At 43.2% G+C, this 23,213-nt stretch overlaps 1 protein-coding gene across 2 annotated transcripts in view; it reads left to right on the top strand.

The window, feature by feature from the left end:
* thrab (thyroid hormone receptor alpha b) overlaps positions 1–23,213 on the top strand; it is a 151,426-nt gene that overhangs the window by 49,021 nt on the left and 79,192 nt on the right. For both annotated transcript variants that reach the window (XM_084343034.1, XM_084343033.1), the window contains one exon: positions 13,065–13,141. The gene's annotated coding sequence lies outside the window, so the exon portion shown is untranslated. The remainder of the gene's footprint in view (positions 1–13,064; positions 13,142–23,213) is intronic.

Raw genomic sequence — 23,213 nt, 5'->3', positions numbered from 1 at the left:
GACTCTGCAGCACCAGACGGCTCCTCGTGTCTCTCGGCCTCTCATCACGTATGTTCTGAAGGCACCGGCTGAAGAAACCCTCGGCACACATAGCCCCTGCAGTGTGCTGGGTTATGTTAATGACATGGCTGCACAAAGGAACTGTCTGCTTTAATTATGTAAGAGTGTTGGGCTCATGGCTCCTGCTCCCCTTTTCTGTTTCTTTGATATTCCTTCCTCCTCTTCCACGCAGTTCCTTCCTTTTTTTTTGCGCCGCTCCCCCCCTCCCTAATGTGGGCCCTTTGATTTCCCCTCCCCTGCACCGTGAGGAGAGGTGGACTAATCCTCTGAATCAAATGTGTCACCTACTCTGAGCAGGAATGAATAGACCCTAGATTACCACTGGACACTAATCGCATTTAGCCTCCACGATGATAGCTTCTGTTCTGGGCCGGGCCGCGGGTCTGAGGCAGGGGTGATTTAACGCATGTCCTGAGCTTCGGTGGGGCCCCCAGCTGTTGTCATGCACCTGTTGAGCTTCTTCCTTCCTTTTTCCCTTCCTGGAGCCTGAGGAGGGAAGGTCAGTGTGGGATCATGAACATACTTATGGAGAGGAGCCAAGTGTGTTTGTAAAACACATAAAGAATCAGCTACTTACGTATTAAAGAATAAAACGATAGCTGCGTCTAAAACTTGTTTGAGGTGTTTTTTTGGATGGAAGCACCTTTTCGGATTAAACTCTGACATGGCAAACGTTTAACTCACATGATTGATCAGCTGTTTTCCGCTCAGAGACTCAGAGAGAAGAAGAAGCAGCTGTGTCTTTCCCAGATATTCCCGCAAGATTCCCACTCCAGATTCATTTCCACATTCCCTCGTAGACCAACCAAGACAACTGGTTTGTTTCTTCCTCTTCTTCTTCTTTTTTGAGGTGTATTAGCAGTTGGTAACGGGTTTTGTTTCCAGGTTCGTTACTACTACTTCTTCTACTCTGTTTTTTGTGGCATAACTTATCCCATACCGCCATCGTCTAATGACACTACGCTTTGCCTAGCCTAGTTTATTTGCTCTAAACCAGTTAATTGAAATGCACATAATTCAAATTTTCTTTCTTTTGCTACATCTTAAAGAAATCCCTTCACAATTATGTGTTTTAAACACAGCAATTAAAACACATAATTGAAGCTTTAGTATGGAAACCTTTGTCTCTCGCCCTTGTGACCGTTTAAAACTGTGGTTTACTGTAAAATACAGAGAGCTTTATCTGAAGGGTTCATCAGCATTGTGTCAACTCACTTCTCACTTTAAGGAGCTCCGACTGGGAAGTGTCATGAGATAGCTTTCGTTGTGAACTGTTGCTATATAATAAAACTGACTTGACTTGAATTTAAAGGCGTAATATCTTTGTAGGCCAAACATGTTTGTTAGAAATGGTGCAAACACTTATTTGAAACAAGTTGGATCATTTCTGTGAATGGTGATTACAATGTTCTCACCTCTTTTTATAGCTTTATGTCTCCATTTCGCAGAATTTTACAATTACTGTAACTTGGTGAGTTCATAACAGAGAAATTGGCCAAAACTATCCAAGATCCAAGTCGTAATAAAATTCAATTACCCTTCAAACTTGAGTTTAGACCATAATACATCCAAAAGAAGCTGAATTTAAAGTTGGCTTTACATTATTTTGGTGTTTCCTCTGCTGTGATGTATCGCGGCAGTTTGCTGCTGTGACTGCTCGTGCTATAGATCATAGAAAAAGCTCTCATTTGAAACACAGCTGAACTGACTTCTTCATCAAAACGACGAGGAAGACCCATCTGGGGAAAACGGCATCAAAGAATTTTCTGTTCCTAACAAACCAGCGCAGCGCTGCTGATATCAACAGCATGTCTGTGACGGCGAATTCAAATCACACGAGCCGGTATGTGAGGAGGATAAACAGGGTTGTTAGAAAGTGGACTTGGGTTTATTTAGCTCTTTTCTGTGGCTCGAAGCGCTTCTCAACACTTGTCACGTTCACACATTGGTACAGTGATGGCAGATTCTGGTGCCGACCTGCTCATCAGGAGCGATCCAGCGCTTCCCATCCCAAATCCCCCCGTGATATCTCTCTGCTCAGCCGCTAACGCACTCTCAGGAGCAGTTTTTGGTTCAGCATCTTGCCTGAGGACGCTTCAACGAGCAGCCGGGGGATTTGTGGATCGAAACCACTGACCTTCTGATTAGCTGACGACCAGCTTTACCACCTGAGCCACGGCTGCCCCAGAACAGCAGGGCAGGTGTATTTGCCATAACAAACTTTAATTACAATGGGAATGTGTAGTGTTTTACATCAGGCTCGTGAAGCACTCAGGAACAGGTCGTCCACAGTCTTATGGAATAACAATAGGGCTGCCACTAATGGGTATATTTATTATCAACTCATTTATTTTTTTATTAATTTATTAAAGGTGCATTATGCAGCTTTTTGTGGGCCTTTAAACAGAGATTCTTGATATAAAATATAGCAGTTTGCAACAGGTGGCGTACATTTTCAACATACTCACTGTCTCACTACTTCATCAGGGCTCAAAACAGGCTTGTCTTTTGAGTTATGGTGGGGTGAGAACACAAAGATCGTATTACCCCTCGCAAAGTCCCAAGTCCCTAGTTTATTCACACATACAGTTCACCTTCTCAAACTGACCCAGACTGTAACTTGCAGTATTTCTAAATGCGAACCAGGTCTTGCTCCATCTCAAGCCCATATATACAGACACACAGGATCTATACAGCTCAGTCTTCCTTCCTCTTTCCTCACCCTCTGTCCGTTTCACTCCCTTTCTCAACACATACTTCATGCAAATACACCACCGAGGGCACAGAGCAGAGCTATTTGCAGCTTGACCGACAGTAAATTTTCATTTTGACAAGCCCCGTTGCATTGTCTCCATGGCCTCTCCCCCCCTTTTCTGTCTCCTTGAACCATCCAGCTGTGTAGGCCCTCATCAACGAGTCTCTCTGTCTGCCTATCTTCGTCATCTCTCTCCTTATTGCTTATCCTCCTCCTCATCTCTCTTTGGTCATCTTTCCTCCTGAGTGCTGTGCATTTTTATGACCGCCCGTGCACTGAATCCAGTCTTTCACCGGGACAAAACGACCGCCCTTGGAGTGACACTATGAACATGCTGTCACCCTCTCCCCCGCTTGCCGTCCCTCCCCTTCCTCTCTTTCCCAACCTGAATAGATTGACACACAGATGGCCTGAAGGACATTCACTGTAGTTTGTGTGTGTGTGCATTGTCGGGAATGCACGTCCATGTATGTGTGAATAAAATGCTTTTATCCACAGCTACCCTCACACGGCTTGTCAATCGATTCCTGATGTTATAGGCTGCATCTCGAGCTTCATATCCAGAGTGAAGGAATGCATTCAAACCCACGACATGTTTTTGTTTTGACATGAAACAGCTAAAATAGCATGAAAGAGCAATTTCTTCTCCCTAACGTACATCAACTCCAGATGGTCGAAATACCGATTCCCGAAAAAGACATGTTTGCGCGTGTGTACCGCTGTCATGCAATGCCCATCATGTAACCGTGATGATGCCTTTACTGACCACAGACACATGACAGATTGTGCTGTCACTGAAGGCGGCAGCCACATTTCATCTCACGGCTCTCTGTGTGGTGAAACCTTGACGAAGAGGTCCCAGTTTGACCAACACTGAAAGTTCATCTTGATGTAAAGAAATTTTTATCTTGCTCACAAAGCCAGAAATCTGTTAATGAGAGGAAGATCCACAGTTTTGAAGTATTGTATCTTAAAATGGAAACAGACAGCTTTTACTCCTGAACATTTTCAAGCGGGATTACTGCTGACAACCAGATCATCTCTGTTTTTCCTCAGAGCAGCAGCTACCAACGACACAGGACAAAACCTCAGTTTGTTCATTAATGGAGGCCGAGTACACACACATATGGCTATTTAAAAAAAAAAAAAAAAATCCATCCATACAACACACCTGAAAACACTTATAGTGGGCATGCACGTGTCCTGGTAAACAGGAAGGTGATTGTAAACTCTGATTGGTTGCTTAGTTACAGAAAATACAACGAACGAGGCAGGAAACATGACACTGAATCATATTTAATAACTCAGCAAAACATTGTAAGCAGCTGTTTTTGTCTCTCTCTTCCGTCATTGTATGATAAATGTCCGCTTGTGTCTTTCTGAATATAATGTTAATAAACAATATAACATCCACTCTGTCAACGTACAAACTCAAATACTCCAATATCATAAAACACGTGATGCTCCATACTCTACCCTGGAAGGAGTTTAGCAAAAGCTTTCAGACACACACAGTTTTCAGTGACCTAAAATGCTGTTCACACGTGTACGAAAGGCCAAAACACATAGAGAAAACCTGTGTGTGTCTGCCAGGGCCTTAGGCTATGATACCTGGCTGGGAAGGCAAGGTTTAAAGGGAACCAATCTACCCGCAGAAGGTGTCGTTATTCTACGTTACATTGTGCAATCAACTTTTACTTCATAACGGTACGTTAAAGCAAAAGAAGTTGTCTGATCCCAGTTTAAATCAAGCGGTTCACTCATCCACTCTTTGGAATGATGTTTTCACGACTATATGATGTGGCATGTTTGCATATTCAGTAAATCATTGAATACCTAATGATACATAATAGATAAGTGTTAAATTAATTATGATTTCTGATGTACTGTATGTTTATGAGGGAGGTATATCATTTACCATTTTAAGTTACCATGAAGCTCAGCCTGATCTGCAATTGATCCGAGAGCTGTTAGTCATACAAGTAAAAGTTGGTCGGCAACTATTTTGATAATCGATTAATCGTCTTCAAGCACAAACATCAAACATTTGTCATTAATAGTTTATTAGCTTAAAATCCTATTTTTAATTGCTTTCAGGAACCATGGAGCTTACTGTATTCGTGTTTCTACCCTATTTTTCCTCTTCTTTCATGTGAAATATATTCTTCACTGTAAATTGTTGTGGTTAAAGTCTTCTTACATGTCGTCTACACTGGTTTCCTTGCAAAAAGCTGCATGTCAGCAGCAGCAGCTCCGGTCCTCTGTTACTGTCTGATCTGGAAGCACTCAACCACAGTCGGCTTGGATGTTTTTTGTTTTTTTTCCCTTTTTTGCAAGGCTCACAAACAATATGTAGAAATTAAAAGTATTTTAAAAAACATATACAGTAAACCAACTCAAGACAAAGACTGCACACCAAGCCCAGAGAGACTCCGACTTCTTTTCTCTCTTGTTGTCTTGCTCGCGCTCTCTTTGCCAGACAAGTTTTGCGATCCCTCGGGCTGCTGGCACCGAACGCTCATAAATTGCTGCAATTGTTTCACAGTATTTTCTCATCGTGTCACTGGTTCATGCGGGCTGGCTGTGTTCTGTCTTCCTCCAAAAAGAAGATCAAAAGGGGCTTTGGCTGTTAGATCTAATTTACTTCTTATTTTGAGTAAGTGAGTTAGGTGAAGGTTAAACGCAATGGAAGCAGAAGATGGTGTGCGGGCGGTGATGAGTTGGATTTGGGAAATAAAGTGCCCCTAAGGAGGCCGGGGTTTTTCATGTGAACTCTGCAAAGTCACTGGCAAGGGGATCTGCTTTATACCAAGCTGCTACAGATTGGTTTTGAGCCCTTTCCCACACAAGCCACAAGAATATCCACGATGCAGAGAGGAATCAAAGCTGGCAGAGTTCCCTCCACCCAACACAAAACCAAAAACCGTTTGCCGTTCATACTTCACTAATAATCATCTTTGACATCCCAACTAAAAGACTGTGTTGTTTAGCACCTCAAAGTATTTCTGGAGGCAGCTGAGAAACTGACAATCTGGTTGATTATGATCTCTCTTGCTGAAATTGCAGGTGTAATTGGGGCCTTTGTACGTCAGGATGACACTTTGCGCCCCCAGAGCTACAGCTCGCCGTGTTTAGCCTTGCACGGCTCGGTCTGCATCGTCAGAAGATCGTCTCCCTGGAGGCATAACAGCGAGGCAGGATCTGATTTTTTTTCTATCCACCATCATTCACAGTCTGACAGGCCAGTGAATTCCCCACACCCCCTCCCCTCCCAGCAGCCTCTAGTTCAAAGCCTTGCATTTGCCACCAGAGAGGGTGTGTGGTTGTGAGCTTGGGGCCCACTGACAGAATTTACCCTCAAGATGTTTTCAGTTGGACGTCCTCTGAAGTGGGAAGACTTTTTTCTGCTTCTGTTTAGGACTTCCTCAAGTCCACTGTGGGTGTTTTATCTGGCGAGATCGTGTTGGTGGTGCTTTCACTTTGACGCTCGGAGGAAGGATGGGGAAGCACTTATCCCACAAAACAACCCTCTCTTGCAGCGCGCATCAAAGTCACTTCTTCTTTGGAAATGTGGAAGTCTCGTAACTGTGATGTCTTTGCTGCAGTGTCAAGAAACAGCAGCGCCTTTTGATTCGTGCCAACTAATGATTGTCTTCGTTGTTGTGTTGAAACAAAGAAGGGGAAAAACTCTGTTCCATAACGATCTCTGAAATACTTAAATCAGATTCACAGAACTTTCTTAACTCTGTGAAAACAGACCTCCTGCTGGCGAACTGGTTGTAGGAAACTGTTCGCAATGATCCTGTTTAAGTTGTTCTGAAGTAAAAACCGTAACATCTTGAGCGTTCATTCTTTTTGCTGCGGAAAGCTTTGACTTGACGTCATTACAGTGCTTTACATGCAGTGCAAAACTTGGTGACGAGTGAAATGACACCAGAGAAGTAGAGAAGCCGGGAAACTGTTATATGACAGCTTCAATAATTGTATCTGCTTGTATGTTTTATTGACTCACACAGCCTCTTATCTTAGGTTGTACAGATTTTAGGGATATGAAAAAATTTTAAGAAAACCGGGGAAGAGCAACACCAATCGCCAGAATAAAAGTTACCTATGTATGTTTCTGCAAAACCACAGATAAGTCAAAACTGGATGTTTCTTTATGTCTGTTTCGGTTCAATTTCCTATTTCCGAAACCCACTTGGTTACATTTCAGAGAACATCATGGTTTGGGTTAAAATACCTGTGTTAGTCTCCATGAACATAGATGGAGATGGTCCAACCTTCAGCGACAAACGGCCAATTTTGGTCGCCAGAAAAACAGCTGGAAATATCTGCAGGTCTCCTTAAAAAATACTGGGTTATGAGCATGTTTCACCTTAAGTCATATAGATATACAAAGTATTTTGGAGATGCTGCAGGAAATGGCATCACAACAGCCAAAAATACCATCTCTGCTGCAGAGTTCAAATGTTTACAGGTGAGACTGTCAGAACATCATAAACTATATTTATAGGGCAGGTTTTACTGCGTGTCTTTGAAAAATGTAAAGGCGTGGGGGTGACGTTGGGACCTTGAGGGCAAGCTGGGCCTGATAGGCATCGAACAGTTGGTCAGGGTGAACCTGAGACTCGGCCTTTGATGCATCTTATCAAAGCCTCCCTCCTTTTTCTTTTTCTGGAACATTTCTGTGCTGGTAGAGTTAATTTAGACCAATCAGATAATTAGATGTTCCTTTTAAGAAGCTTCCCCTTTTTTTGGTTTGACATTTTGACGAGTGAGGAATCTTTGTCTTTATGTGTTTAAGTGCTACTAAATCAACGTTAACAAAGACCGGCACTGCATTTTCTTAATTAAACCATGAATCAATTCCCTCGTGTCTAACAAACATCTACATTGTCTTGTCACTGTGGTAAAATGTTACCTTTATGTTCCCTTCCCAGAGTTGTCATCTGCACTACCTTCAGATTCAACCTTGCACTTTGGTATGCAATATCGATTCTTTGTGCATTAGCCTTTGCAACCTCACAACCACGTATTGTTTACTCGCAGCACCTGTGGTCGCTTTGTTAACAGGAAATAGGAAGTCACCAATTTACATCTCGCTCCGCCATGACTTTATTGTTGATGTATCAGATGAAGCTGCTTCCTCAGATGTCAGTATCAGGTTATTTTAAACCTCTAAATGATGCTGTTTTTCTTGCCTACAGCAGATCTTTTTATAGCTTTGAGTCGTCTTAAAAGAAATACAAAAGCCTGTTCAGTGCAAAGAAAAGAGCAGGTAACTAAACAAAATCCATCAAGATAGTTTTTGATCTTTTTCACAATGTGAATGTTTGAACATTTTAGTAAGGGTACGATATTATCTGACATAGCACCGGGATCAAATTATATACATTATATAAGATAGCTATCCTGTCAGTGCAAATATAGCACAAGCATGTGATCACATGCCAGTCTTCACAAGACGCCCATCAGCGTGTGCACAGGGCCAACAACGTTTCACACATTCTGTGCAGAACAGACGGATGAGACGACTGTATTATCACTTATGTTCTACAAGGCATTCGTAGATGTAGGAGATATCTCAGGGTGTTGTCTGATAAAAATAAAGTGAAAATGTCATTGTTGTTGCAAATTTGTACTGTTTCAAGTCAAGATGAGATGGAAAAATTGCCTTTGTAAACCTTTTAGATGACATCCCCCCGTCATATTGTGCACCTACTTAACAATAAAGGCCAAAAATATTACAAAAAACAATTTGTTTGAGTTATTATATGAAAATACAGTTTCTGCCTGTAAAAAAAAAAATACAACGTGTGCTTTCGTGGGTTGAAAAAAACAATAATAATAATAACATCCACCTGTCAATCAATCTAGCTACCTAGTAACAGGATGTACGTCAATGTGCCTTTGGGCGGTCGTGAAAGAGAAAGTGGTCTTCAGCTTTAAAAACACTGGATCCTACATTTCCCAGGATGCAGCTCACCTTCCATTTGACAGCCTCTGCCTGTTAATCGCCCTCATCGTTCCAACTTAATGCCCACAGTTCAAACACACGTTTCCTGCCAAACATTTGATGTGTCGAGTCTGACCTAAAATAACCCTGATGACATCACAGTGACATCACCAGGATTATTTTTTCCCCTTGTATTCATTGTTATTATTTTAATCCCTGTTATCCCTTCATAGCCACAGAAGATAAGTGTTTTCACACACTGAATACTTTTATCCATCATCGGTAAACCGTTGACTGCACTGGTTTCAAAACAAAGTCTGATTGTATGTAAGCTTATGAGAAAACGGCCCTAATTCTCACTTGATTTGTTACTGGGGGAAGCAGTTTCCTATCCAGTTTATGGACTCAATCTCTAGTTTAAAGTCTTCCTCAACACAGCATTATGTTTACTTTTTAAAATGCGGGCCCATTTGGAGTAAAGTAAACGATAAAGCCGGGTTGGATTAATGGCGAAGCTACCTTGTGATTAAGAAGTCACTGGCATGGCGTGTCCACTGGTTGCGTTTCCTCCCCAGCTCTGCACTGTCTTTCTGCTATGATGCCAAACTTGAGGCTTCAACGTCCACCGAGTACCCCTTTAAATCCAACCTGAAGAAGCGAGGCAGGTCACATTACCAATGATTGATTCAACGTTTAGCCAATTGTCAGCTGTTGACAGGCAGAATAGTTGTCACATTCTTGTAGGTCAGCCACTCCTTAACAATTCCATGTAAATACCAACTGCGAGATTCATATTTGGTTTTTGACAACCCAGTGCCGGTTAACCACCTGTCAGATTCCTGCCTTGAAAACCGACACAGCATGGAGGCTGAGAAATCTCTCTCTTTTTCCTCCCCTCTGTTCAGAGCACTCAAATTATATCATTAGTTAGTTTTAGCTGCAGCAGGAGGGCATCATATGACTGCTTCCACCATTCAGGCTTTTATTGTTTGCCCGGATCCCCTTCGCAGTGAGCTACCTTCTCTCCTTGTGCCCGGTCTTTTCTGCCCAAGCAGGTCTGCAAGGGGGAAGAAGAGCCCTCCAGCTAATTAGAGGCTTGCCAGTGGAATTTCACTGCGACAAAGGAAGCTATTCATGTCGGCAGAATGGTGAAAAGGCCGCACTGGCAGCGGCGATAGCATTGCTTGGAGGGGTTAGCAAAATGAAGAGACTTGACTTTGAAGCTTCCCTTCTTCCAAAGACACCCAATTTCTCAACTCAGTGCACGCCTCCACCCCCCTCCTCCCCTCAGCTCGCTTTGTTTCTGTTTTGCCATCTATCATCTTCCGTCGCTCTGCAGTGTGGGAGGATAGATTTGAGTGGACCCCTGTCACAGACCGTCAGCGCAAGGGTTAAACAGTTGACCTCCCATCCTAACGAGTTGTCTTCAGCTAGCTGATCTGGCACATGTGACTCATATCCCCCCCCCAATGCTATTTTTATTCTCAAACAGCCTTACACTGCACAGATAATCTATTTTACTGGTCGTCAGTGTTAGTCAACTATTTGACTGCATCTGCAAACCCCAGAGATCCCTTGTGTAAACTCAGTATTTGACCTTCGGCCTCATCTATTAGCATAATTAGTCATGTTTGGAGGCTCCACTTGCACTTCTATCCATCAAGCTATCCATCCGTCTCACCATCCTCTCCTGTCAGCAGCATTTCTGCGGGAAAATAGATTCTTTATGTTCAGACCGAGGGGAATTCCCCTCATGTGGCATGTTAAATCCGACCCGTACTTGTCTTTTTTCATCACATTTTCCACGCATGCCATCAAAATGTACACAGGGAGTGACTGGGAGTGGGCGATAAAGACAGAATTCCTCATCACAGTACAAGTACATTGAAATCACGGTTTCAATTTACGTCAGGATGTAGCGCATTTTCTGGATTATTGCCTGGGGAAGTTGATCACAATGTTCATTCTTGACCATGGAAACGAAGCAGAAAATTTAATTCTGGCTTAATCAGTGGGAATTAAAAGTAAAGCTAGTAAATTAATCTTGAGATCAGATGTATTTGTCAAAACGAGATAAGATAACCAGATAAGGTTATCCTCCTCGGAAGCTCTAGAAAAAGTAAGTGCATTTGGTTATGACTTAACGTTTAATTCAGAATCTGTTCATAGATAAAATAAGCTGGAAGGATTTCCTGTTTTTTAATCATCTAGTAGATAAAAGACCTGAAAAATCAAGGTCCACTTACTTCAACAGCAGACGGGTATGCCCTGAAAAAGATTATTAAGTAGACCTTAGGTCAGGATTTTCTGGATGAACGAGCAAATTAAGTTGATTAAACACGTGAAGAATTAAGGATTTCAGTAAAGCAACCAAAGCTTGGTGAATACCAGAGATATTAAAGGTCCAATATTACAGAAAGTGAAATACCATATATGTATTTTTTTAATAATAAAGCAGGTGTTAAGTAAGAAGTATGTAAAATATGTAATATATATGTAATCATCCTATATTACATGAGAAAAATTACTGCAACACAAGACGCGGACACTTCCTAATTTCACAACACACATCCACATATACAAGTGAGACACACACACACACACACACACACTCACACACACATGACTTCAAGCACTTCCTGTCCGATGGGACCGTAAAGACATTTGCAGCTTCCTCTTTCCCTTCCTGTCTCAAAGCACTTTCCAGTCTAGGTGTTTTTCTTACCTTCGTCTTTCTCACTCTCACAGATTTTCTCACATTTCTGGAGATTTCCTCTCGTTGAATCTCTCACCTTCCTCCAGTCGCCTGTTTGTTTCTGTCTGTCGTGCAGCAATTAGCTGTCTGTTGTGGCCGGCCTGCAGCCTACTGACGCCTGCAAGCAGAACCGTACGTGTTTTTTTATTTAGACACAAACCATAAAGAATTGCACCGAGGACAAAATGCCTGTGACCTCACCAGATAATAGACGTTTTGCGTTGTGTTGTGAGGTACAGCTTGTGTAGCGACAATCAGATCTTCATTTTGCGGCTGATAGGAACTGACACATAGGAACCAAAGTGAAAGAAGTGTCTTGAAGCAGACAAAACATACAGAGACATATCCGCCCCTCAGTTGACTGTCGTTGCACCGCTCTTATCATAAAGCTCAGTTCTGCTAAATATTCGGCCGTTGCCAAGTCACTGAAGTCTTCCAGCCTGCGCTCCGCTCGACTCTGCTCTGTCAGTTCTTGTTTTCACGTTTCAGACTTTTAAAATTAATGACTACCGTTTAGTATTGTCTCTTGTTGGCACCGCCGAGTGAACAGTTGAGATAATGCTGTGTTCACAAAAGATGTTTTAAACATTGTTCTTCTTCTTCTTCTTCTTTAAACATTAGAAGCTGAAGTTAAAAGCTGTCCTGATGTGAACGATGTGAGCAAAAAGGATATCATGAATAGAGCCAGGCTAGTCTATAGTCTTAATGCTAAGCCAGGCTAAACAAGTCAGCTCTATGCTTTATGCACAGACACAGTATTGATAAAATGTCTCTGATTTCACTCTCAAAAAAGGTGAATAAGTATATTCACCAAAATGTTACGAACCCCTTATTTAGCCACATGGAAGACGGGCAGATCGCAGCTGATGTTCTCAACACAAGAGTGCTGCACCAGCTCCTTATCTGAGATGACGGGTTGGTAAACATCAAAGTCTGACCCTAAAGGTAGCAGAAGTCCGTAGCGTGCATGCTAACGTCTGCCAGCCCCGTCAAAGTCTCCAGTTCCAATGCTGGCATTAAAACCAGTAATGCTAGCTGTAGGAGGATGTTTCCGCACCCATTATAGCATGACTGTGACGCAGGCCCGTGGATGAATGTTTGGCTTTCATGTCTGTCCTGTGAGGTAAACAGGCCGAGGCTTTCTGAGGCCAGAGTTACATTTTCACAGAGATAAGCGAGGGATGGAGAAGAGAAGAGGAATAAAGACTAGAAATATGAACAGTTGAGGAAAGAGGGGAACAAAAACAAGTCTTAAAGCTGAGAGGGAGCGGAGCGATGAAGGAAAGATTAAGAGATAGAAGTCAAGAGAAGAAAGACCGACGTGGAAACAGAGCAAGAAAAGTGAGCACGAGGACAGAGGGGGAAACGGGGGAGTTCATGGGAGGGAGGAGGGGGTGGGTGTCCTTGCTGGCCTTTGTACTGTATGGCCTTGTTTGTTTTCTATATGCTATATCCCTCCCTTCCTCCGCCCTCTACCCTCTGCCCTCCTTCTCAGCTGCTCGCCCGGCCTCTAACAATCCTCTTTTTATTTCTTCCAGGGCGGAGACGAGGCGGACCACGCAACGCAGGAGGCCGGGGGAAATCATTAACCGCACACAAACACACAATATGACTGGTAGGTTGTGCTCTGCCCATCTCCCCGTGTGTTCAGCACATGTATGTTCAGCGGCGTGTGTGTTTACACATCACAGACTCAGCGTGCGGGCCTGTTGGGAATCTGTGCTGTTTGTCTAGTGATTCATTATCTTCATCTCTTTCGACTGTGTTCATTCACTAATTATACACGGCGATTTGTCACATGTGCAGTGTGCTCGTATGCTCCCTCTGTAGTCTCGCCTCCGACACTCACAAGCAGGAAGCTTCAGCGTCCAGGCTAACGATGTCATTAAAACACAGGAGCCACATGTTCCCCTCACTTTCCAAAGTCAGATTTTTTTCAAACTTCTAAAGTTTTAGTTTGATTTATTCAGTAACACACTGTCACCTTCAGTCCAGCTGTCACCATTAGAAGCTCATCTGGGTCACCTTGAGTCATTTGTCGACCTCCTGTTTCACCCTGTGATCTGCCTGCCAGGCTCAATACAGGCGTTTGTTTTTTATGTTTATTATTCCATTATTGGAGATTTGACTGTAGAGAAAGATAACAAGAAAAAGAAGGGACATGGGCCGAGGATGTTGCAATCCGTGGCCAGCACCTTAAAGCTGCTATAATCAATATTTGTATAAAAGCGCAGTACATCCCATCGGCTTCGCACAGCTTTATAGACACTTTCAGTTCATCGTCTAGCTGTCCAACCCACAGCTTCACTGTGTTGGCTCACTCTCGCTGCACTCAAAGTGACATTCTCAGCCGCAGCAGGAAGTCGTTTTTTTTTTAGCACATTATCTCTAAAATCTACGGCTGCACAATATGCATATGGTATTGTGATTATTTTGACAGATATTACAGTTGCGATATGATACACGATTAGTTGTGGTGAAATCCCAAACGATCCGGATGATGTGACGAGCTCTCTCACATCTGGAGAACAGTATTTATAGGCGAGGACATCTCTAACACCACAGTGCTTCATTAATATACATGTTACCGTTAGCAAAGAATTGCAGCTTCTTGCAATTTGGATATTGCACTTAACCATATTGTGATTGAGATAATACTCCAATTAATTGTGCAGCCCTATTTAAAAAACAAAAAACAAAACTGCGTCTCAGGGGCCAGACAAATGCAGTTAGCGACTACATAGTGAACATAGCAGAGCATTTAGCAACTCAAGACCCAATAATTTCCCTCAGGATTTGGTGGAAACCAAAAGAAGAGCAGCTAAAAAGAGTGATCCGAGTCTTTGCATGCTTTACTTTTGATTTAATATATTTTGTGGTTTTGTGGTAAATGTCAGCCTTGTCTCGATCTCTATCAGTTTAACTGAATTTAGTTATTGCATAAGTGCTGCAAACTTCTAGGCTACATTTTCAATTCTTCTGCTCTTCTAGACATTAATTAGACTCAGTTTTCATTGTTTCGTTCTTACAGGAGTTCCTTGTGTTGCTGTTTGCTCACATTTGTCATAATTGCCTATAATGTGCAGCGCTTCCACAGTGCAAATGTCAGCAGACAGCAGGGGTTGAGCGGTGTCGTTCTCCCAGGTGGAAAAATAATGAAAAGTAGAAAATTGCCGCCAAATATACTTTGGCAGCCGCCCGAACACCCTCCCGAGAACTGTGTGTGGGAAACACCGTTGTGTTAATGCTTATTAATGACAAATCCGACTATAAGTAAGAGGGTTTTTTTCTCTGCGGTGGTCTGCAAGACAGGAAATTGAGATAATCGTGATGGCTGAGGTGACGGTTGCGAAATCAGTTTTGTTTCTGTGACTCTGCACAAACGAATGGTGCCTCCCATAGTCCTGCATCCTCCTCTCCTCTCCTCTCCTCGCCTCTCCTCTCCTCTCCTCTCCTCTCCTCTCCTCTCCTCTCCTCTCCTCGCCTCGCCTCTCCTCCTCTCTTACCGCACAGCTGGAGTGAATGGGGAAGTGCATAATTGTGGTTTAATCCTGCCCTAAGTCCCTGCAGCATTAGGGAAGCAGCAGAGGGAGATAATGCACAGCAGCTCGGGCGGAGTGAGATGGAATAACCCCCAGAGCTGTTTGGACAGATGCTTGGCGAGAAAGGTTTTAATGGTAGAGAGCTCATACTGGACCAGAGGGGACCGGTGTCAGTCGCAGATTGAACTGCTACTTGTGGGAACTGATGCTGAAGTGAGCCTGTTTAATTGCTGCTTTGGCTACAAGTGATTATTTCAGGGTAATAGCACGCTGAAGGTTTGAGCGAGTCTCACGCTGGAAATGATCAGTGTGCCTCATCGATCAATAGTCTCATTCCTTTGGAGTAAATTGAGCTGTCATCGTTGTCGCAGCCCCTCCTTGTTTGTCTGTGTCGGGGATCGATGCAGCATGTGCACATCGGATTTGGTATCTTCCAGTGGAGGAGGAGCCTCTTAAGAAATTACCTTTGTAAATATCTGACCTCTGGAGAGATAAGTGACCTAGTTCAGTAAAGATTTAGTTCTTGCAGAATCAAATGATATTCATCAGTTCAGATGCTGTTGTACGCTTACAACTTTATTGATTTGTCACCTTAAGAATTCTAATCAATGCATCTGGATTTTTGTTAGGTAAATCTATGTCTCCTCATGTAAATGATATAACTAAAAAGACGGTCCGAAGGGGCGAATGAATGTAAGGAATTCAGTAACTTAACGTAATTTATGGCCTGGGACAAGTCTAGTTACTCAACCAGTTCTCAAATGGCAGATTCATTGGCACAGAGTTGCAGTATAACGCAATGTGGCTTTAGACAAATCAGCAACGAGTCGCATTCATCCAGCTAATCCAAATAATTGGTATCAGGGCCGATCTGGGCATATTTTAACGGATCGTATAAGCCTGTTTGTCTGGTTTGTGTGCTCTCTGCAAAAGGTCGTTTTTGAAGGAAGAAGCTCGGACACAACGCTGTGCAACTCTACACGAGAGCGTCTTCAATGTCAGCCATTGAAGAGAGAAGCCTTGTATTCGTGATGCTTGTATTCGTGATGCTTGTAAAAAGCTGCGACCTGCGCTCCCCTCTCACTGGCTCCTGCCGCGACCTTTTCCAGCCACTTTCAAGTCGAGCTTTTCTATCAGAGCGGTTCCCCACAAGACAACATCTCCGTGCTCTTTGGTTAGATGAAGGCCAGAGCATGTTTGATTCATCCACAAAAGAAGGAGCGATGTCATCGTTGGGGAAAGAAAATTGGTTGGAGGCGGTGGAACTGGGTGAAGGGGATATTTTAGGAGGTGTGCTTAGCTGCAGGAAGTGAAGTCTTTCAGAGCCGGGATGGGGGGTTGTGCAGACATTAGGCTCACACTTCTGGGTTCAGGGGTTGATGTGCACGTAGGCAGCTGTGTGTTCATGCGAGTGTGTGTCTGTGGGTTTCTTTTGTGTGTCCTTAACTAGGAGCGGGGGCGGGGTGTGGAGGTGGGATCAGTCTCCCATCAGTGGGCTGGAGGCAAACATTCTTAACACCTCATAAATCTCACCTGGTGCTACAGGCCCGGCTGCTGACATAGCTGCTGCAGGGCACGCACACACACACGCATGCACACACCTCATACACACATGTGCAAACTGTGTAGCATGCACTTTTTTTAGTGGGTGCATGTTATATGCGGCCATGTGTGTATATATAGTACGTTTCATAGCGCTCGCGCAGTTAAAGCCAGAGCCGCAGAGTCAGTCATGTCAACAGCAGCAGCGAAATTGGAAAAACAAAGTGATGTATAATCTGCGAGTGTAATCTATTACATTTCATCCGTGCACTCTTTTGACATACATAAGAACAAAATAAAGATAATCTTGGCAGCATTGCAGATGCACTGAATTCAACCCTTTGAATTAATTCCCAGCGCAGGACACCAAGTAAGACTAATCCCTCTGCAGATTTGTCCTGGTCGTCATCACAATCCAGTGACTGAGCGCTCGCCGGTTCAGTTCTTTTGGTAACGTTAGGTGTCAATCACTGTCCACACCCCAGTGCAAAGTCTTAACGTAATCTCCACAGAACAGTGGCCCTTTTGTCAGGCTGTTTTTAACGTCTTTCAGTGGATTTTATTTGTCATGTTTGCTGTCTGTCAACTCGCAGTCGTGCGATTTCGGAGCCAGTCGGCATGCAAAAACAAGGGAGAGTCCATAGTATTTACTTAATTGCCAACTATTTTGATAATCAATTAATCAGTTTAAGTAAATTCTCTGATTGTAGCTTCTTAAATGTGAATATTTTCCCCTGACAATGAAAATAATTGTTAGTTGCAGCCCCCGTCTTTGATATAATTTGACGGAAAAAATAAAAATGTGCCCTACTGTGTTTATTTCTCAGTGATTGTAACGGTTGTTACCGCTGTGATTTCATTCTTTTTACCCATTAAACCAAAACCATTCACATTTTATAAATCCACAGACAAATACTTTTGACTGTCACCTGTTTTGGTTGCGCAGCTGTCTGTAAATACAGCCCTGGGGCTCCACACAGCGCTACAACAACACATTTCACGCTCGAGCAAAAGAAATAATCTGCCTCTTTGCTCGTGGGAAATTATACTTAATCTCTATTGTGCTTTTCTTATTTTTCTTATCAGCTAAAAAGCCGGATGTGCTATCGCTGACAATGGAGCAAATTGCCCACGTAACCCCTACAAATGTACAGGGAACAGCTGATGTAACTGCAGCCAGAAGATGACAGTTACTGGCGTGTGACATTGAGCCACTCGGTTTTGTTATCTCTGCTGTTGTTGTTAATGTGTGCGCTCGGTGAACCGCTGTGTAGGAAGGAATGCGGTATGGCCGGAGCCCATTATATATTCACTGAACTTAGGTACTTTTCCATCTGCAGCCGGCTGCTCCACAGGTGGTTTTCATGCACGTGTACACATACCTCCCTCACGTCATGTGTCCCAGTGTGTGTGCAACGATTACAGTGCGTTTTCCTTAAGACCCTACTGTGTCCTTAAAGGATCTGAGCATGTAGTGTGACTGTAAACATCTCCTCGGGTGTGAAATACTTGTTGACACAAAACAGTGATACATGGATAGGAAAAAAAACTTCAACTCTAAAGACGGTCACACTGAGTACCTGCTTTTATTCCACGGTCGCACTCACAGACCTGACTTTAAAGACCACATGGCCACGTTTAGTGGAAAAGTATGCCAGGTGAGTCCTGTTCAGGGTTAAATCTGTCCACCTGAGGCATCCTGGGAACAGTCTAGCACTTTGCATAACTGGCTCACCTTCAACCGAGAGGCTGTTTATTAACTAATTGACTTTCTTCACCTCATGTTCTTAACTCGTCATGCTCACCACGGACGGGTTGAGAGGACAGCACACGGTGTTACTGCCAGTCTCCCCTCTTTCCTCTTTTCACATGACTGTGCAGAACACACACAAGCCTGTGAAGGCTTGAACAGTAACAGCAGGTAAAGACCACCGAGTTACCGGCTGTCACACACGCCTCCATGCATGACTGTGAACATTCACATAATTTGCTTAATGCCAAAGTAAAAAGGCACCTGTGATTCAAGATAAATCAATATTCCTGGATAATTTTTTAACAAGGAAGATAACGATCTTGAATGTGCCTGAGATATATAAGTATAATGTGTTTATTTATAAAGCAGAATTTTTTTATATATATATATTTTCAATGATTTTCTGTAGTGAATTACTGGATATTTTCAACTTTTTGTTTCTTTTAAAATCCTTCAAATGCAACAAGCCTACTTAGTTTAATGTACATCCACTTATACATGCAATAAGAGGTCAAAAGCAGGCTGGGCTTCATTTCAACAGTCTACGAGCCAAAATGAGTTGGCAACGACTGAAATAATTGTTAATTAATCATTTAGAAATTGTGTCACTGAAGTGGAACAAAAATGAAGGTATCACAGTTTGGATTAAAACTCACCCGCCATGACTTACATGTCACGTAAAGGTCCCACATTATGCTCATTTTCAGGTTTTTACATTTATCACTGGAAACAAATGTTTCTCATATTGTCCTCTTGTGAACGCTCCATTTCAGTGCCTGTCTCTTTAAGGACACTCTCACTGCTCCGATTGGTCAACTCTCACAGGCCTGAGCAGGCACCGCCCACTGTGACTGTGTAGTTGTGACATCATAACCTTGCGAGAGTCCTGACGGCTTGTTTAAAGGTGCAGTTTCTGAATATGTGTGCGTTTCTTCATGGATTAGGCATTTGGATACTTTTACAGTATCTATGTTGCACCTCAACCTGCTTTATAATAGAAAGGAAGACAGGAAATCTCACTTTCTACGTTATGGGACCTTTGAAATGACAAAAATGGCTACAAATGAAATGTAAATCCTTGCCAAAATCCACAATGAGTTACGGAAAGACTCACACAGGTTGATGGCGCATGGACCTGAAAAAAACATGTAATCAAAGGCAGGCGGGGCGGCTTGTTGCTATCAGCAGCAGTGCAGTGTTTGAACCGTCACTCTTCCTGCCTGTAACAACCACACACACACACACACACACACACACAGAGGGGATCTCGACTTCATTAGCCTGAAAGTGTCTTTGCTTTTCACTCTCTGTCGGAGCATTATCAGCCGCACTAACTAGCTGTGTGCTGCCACCCTGTCCCACAGCTCATTGATCAGCGGTTCCTCCATCGCTCAGGGGGCTATTTGCTAGCAGCTCAGAGGGGAATGGTTTCCTGGCAAACAGAGAGGGCCCGGCCCAGGCAAAGAGTGTGTTCTGTGTGGCCGACCTGCCAGCTCACAGTCACTGAAGAGAGCCATTTTTTTCTCTTACCCTGACAGGCGTTAGCCTAACGAGAGATCGAATACATTAGCGCAGAAAGTACACAGTGCCGACCGCTGCAGCTGACCGCCGCACTTCAATGCTGCTGCTGATGTTTTGGAGTGAGTGTGGGTGTTTGCAGCTGTCATACACAAGTGAGTTTTGTGGTGGCTAAAGACCAGACTCATTCATTTTCCTGTGGCATTTTTATTTGTGTTTGTGGATGTCAGCTCCCTCAGTGCCGCCCCTGCCTTCACATGCTGATTTTTTTTTGGGGTCTTTTTGCCTTCTATTCTGAGACCCGGTCAGCATTAATGAGCTGTTATGTTAGCCGCTAACACTGGTGCCTTAGCTGCAGCACTCCTCTCTCTGGCATCGTGTCAGCGTATATACAGTGAGTGTATCCAGGCTCGTGGTCAGGCTTTTTTACTGCTGCGCTGCTGCTAAGAAACTGTACATCGTCGCTGACCAATAAATGTAACGACTACACAAAACTATAAATGGTGTCCCACTTCTCCAAATCCACAGTCTGATATGAATTTTGATTTTAAGGTCACAATTCGATTTGATTTAAGAGCGTTTATCAGCACTGACAGCTTTGCTATTGTCAGACTCTGGACTCCTCTGGATTTGTTAAGAACAACAGATCATTGGTTTTTATACCCTGACAACTGTCATTAACATTTTCTTTTAAAAGATTTTACAACAACAGTTTGACTTTATCCTGGTTGGATTTTTATGTTAGAGTTAAGTAAGTTCAAAGTACAAAGTTCAGTTTCTGGATACCATCTTCTCAAGCAAATCAATAAAGGATCTCTGGCAAAGATATCCGTGTAGTTCTTCCCTCACAAGTAAACACTCCTCTTAAATCAATAAAGGATCTTTGAAACATCTCTAGCAGTGTTGTAGTTACCTTCTGGAAATGCAGCTGCAGGCTACCAGTAAGCCAGCTGTGTCATCTGTGATTCCTTTCCTTTCCTTTCCTTTCCTTTCCTTTCCTTTCCTTTCCTTTCCTTACCTACAAATCACATAAAAGACCAAAACCAACAATCCAACTCCACCTCTCAATACTTTCCCACAACTCTACTCTGTCTGTGGCACGTTGAGCACATCGGCCCCTGCTGAGGACATAAATCTCTCTTAAAAAAAGTCAAAATACTGTATATTTAGTTTACCTTTTTATTAAGATGTGGTGTTTTTCGTCCCTAAATCAACTGGTAGTTTGTAGGAGATTTGTTGGGGACTATTTTCAGCTACACATTAATACCCATGTGGTGCTCCAGTGTGTATTTACAGCAGCGGGACTGAGTGGGTTGTGGGACTGAGTCAAAATAAACTACAGTGAGTGAGTGTTCATGGTGATGAGGGAACGTGTCGCCCGGCGCAACAGCGCGGCTCACTGATGTGTTTTTAATCGTTTTTTTGGACAACAATGGAGCTCTTTGGCACAGAGGAGGAAGCAATAACAGGCTTTGACACGCACAATACTTGTTAGTCGGATCAATTCGTTGTCGTTTTTTCAGTCCTTTCATTGGATTTGTTGACAATCAAAGAAAATATAGAGTATCCAGGGTGCATTGTTGCATCGCACATCGATCTTTGTCTCAGTTCTGCCAGAATCCTCTCAGATCATTCCTGCTGCTGTAATTATTGTTTGATTTGTTTTGCTTCTCTATACAAAATCCTTTTGAGGTCAGAGTCCCGGGCTATCATCAGAAATTTCACTCTGAGTGCAATCACATCGGATAATGAACGTGAACAAATAAGCCTCCCCTCTCTCTCTCTCTCTCTCTCTGTGTAATGACTCGTCCACGTCGTTTCCCCGCTCATCCATTGGCTCGTCTCGCTCCTCCTCACGTGCCCGCCATCGTCTCACTTCACAAACAGAAACACACTGATGCTGTTCAGCGAGGGCGCCCGCTCATAATGGGCGACGCGCTTGGAGAGGACCCAAAAGAGTGACTGTTCGCTGGGTGTGCAAAGCGCTAAATGTGCTTATGTGTAAGCGTTTTTACCCCGTTCCTGTGTATGCCTGTGTGTGTGTGTGTGTGTGTGTGTGTTTCTTTTACAATTTACAATCCCCCAGGACTTTAACTATGACGGACTGTAAATATTCACACACTGTATTTTATCCCAAAATGGCATCTGCATCGTCAGGAACAAATATTATGTGTGTAAAAAACACACATTTTGGGGTAACGGCATAGAGAAATCCTTGTTCCGCTGCCAAATCATGTTTCAGGTCGTTCGCCCTCTGCTAGACCGGAGAGGGAAGATTTTTTTTCACACATGTCAACATGTATTTTCCGCCCTGTTTGTACAGTATTTCATCTGGCCTCGGCCACCGCTGATGACATCAGAGCACGAACAGGGTGGCATTCTGCCGATCAAACGACCACGAGCGGACACAAGCGGCGGCCTGTCCATTGTCCCGTCAATCAGCTCGTAAACGTCAGCAGAAGGATGTGGCAGCTATGGGACAGATGAAACGTGTTGAGAGGACTTTTATCCTGCTCAGTGGGATACAGTGGGAGGTAGAGGTTTTCCTCCTCATCTGGGACAGTTATATAAGTTAGAGCCTGGTTTCTTTAACTAGCAGTTGGGGCCCGATTCGGTTCGCAGGCATGCGTCTGGCCGGTCCCCGCAGGACGAGTGTGAACTTGGATTCGAAGCTGAGAAATATGATATATAACTTTTTTTTGCACTGTAGAGTTTCTGACACAGTAAGAGTTGGAGACGCTGATCTGATCTTTGGGAGACGACATGAGTATAAATAAACACTTCTTTCTTTGGCTAAGTCAGCTCTAAAGACGACATCATTACTTCTGTTTGCGTTACAGTGTTATGGACGAGTTTATTTTTTGGCATGTGCGGTATGTGGAGACATTTGAGGATAAAAGATCAATGTGATATTGAGAGGAAATCATAATCAAGATTAATGGAGCATCAATAACGTTGATACCTCATGACGTTATAGTTTTTGTGGCGTGATTAAACGAAACACATCATTACCTTGAGTAAATTTACAGACTTTTCCGGGTTTGAATATTGTTGCAAACATTTGGGGAAACTTAAGAACACAACTAACAAAGGTGTAGTTGTTTTGATGCCTAATTCTTACAAATGATCCCTTTAAAGCAGCTGACAGGGAAATAGAAAGAAGGAAAGTAGATGTGAGTTGGAGTATACATGAATTTGTTTCATCTGATGCGCGTGTGCTGTACCTTGTAGTATTTCTGGGATGATCCAGAGTGCAGTTTGATTAAACAAAGGCTCCTGTCTGGACTCAAATCAACAGCTGTGATCTGTTATACTTACATTTTTGGAGCTTT

The sequence above is a fragment of the Pagrus pagrus genome (genome assembly GCF_965226575.1).
Source record: "Pagrus pagrus genome assembly, chromosome: 21".
In the NCBI taxonomy this organism is placed as follows: domain Eukaryota; kingdom Metazoa; phylum Chordata; class Actinopteri; order Spariformes; family Sparidae; genus Pagrus; species Pagrus pagrus.
The sequence above is the reverse complement of the archived record's forward strand: the minus strand, read 5'-3'. Positions and strand labels throughout refer to the sequence as shown.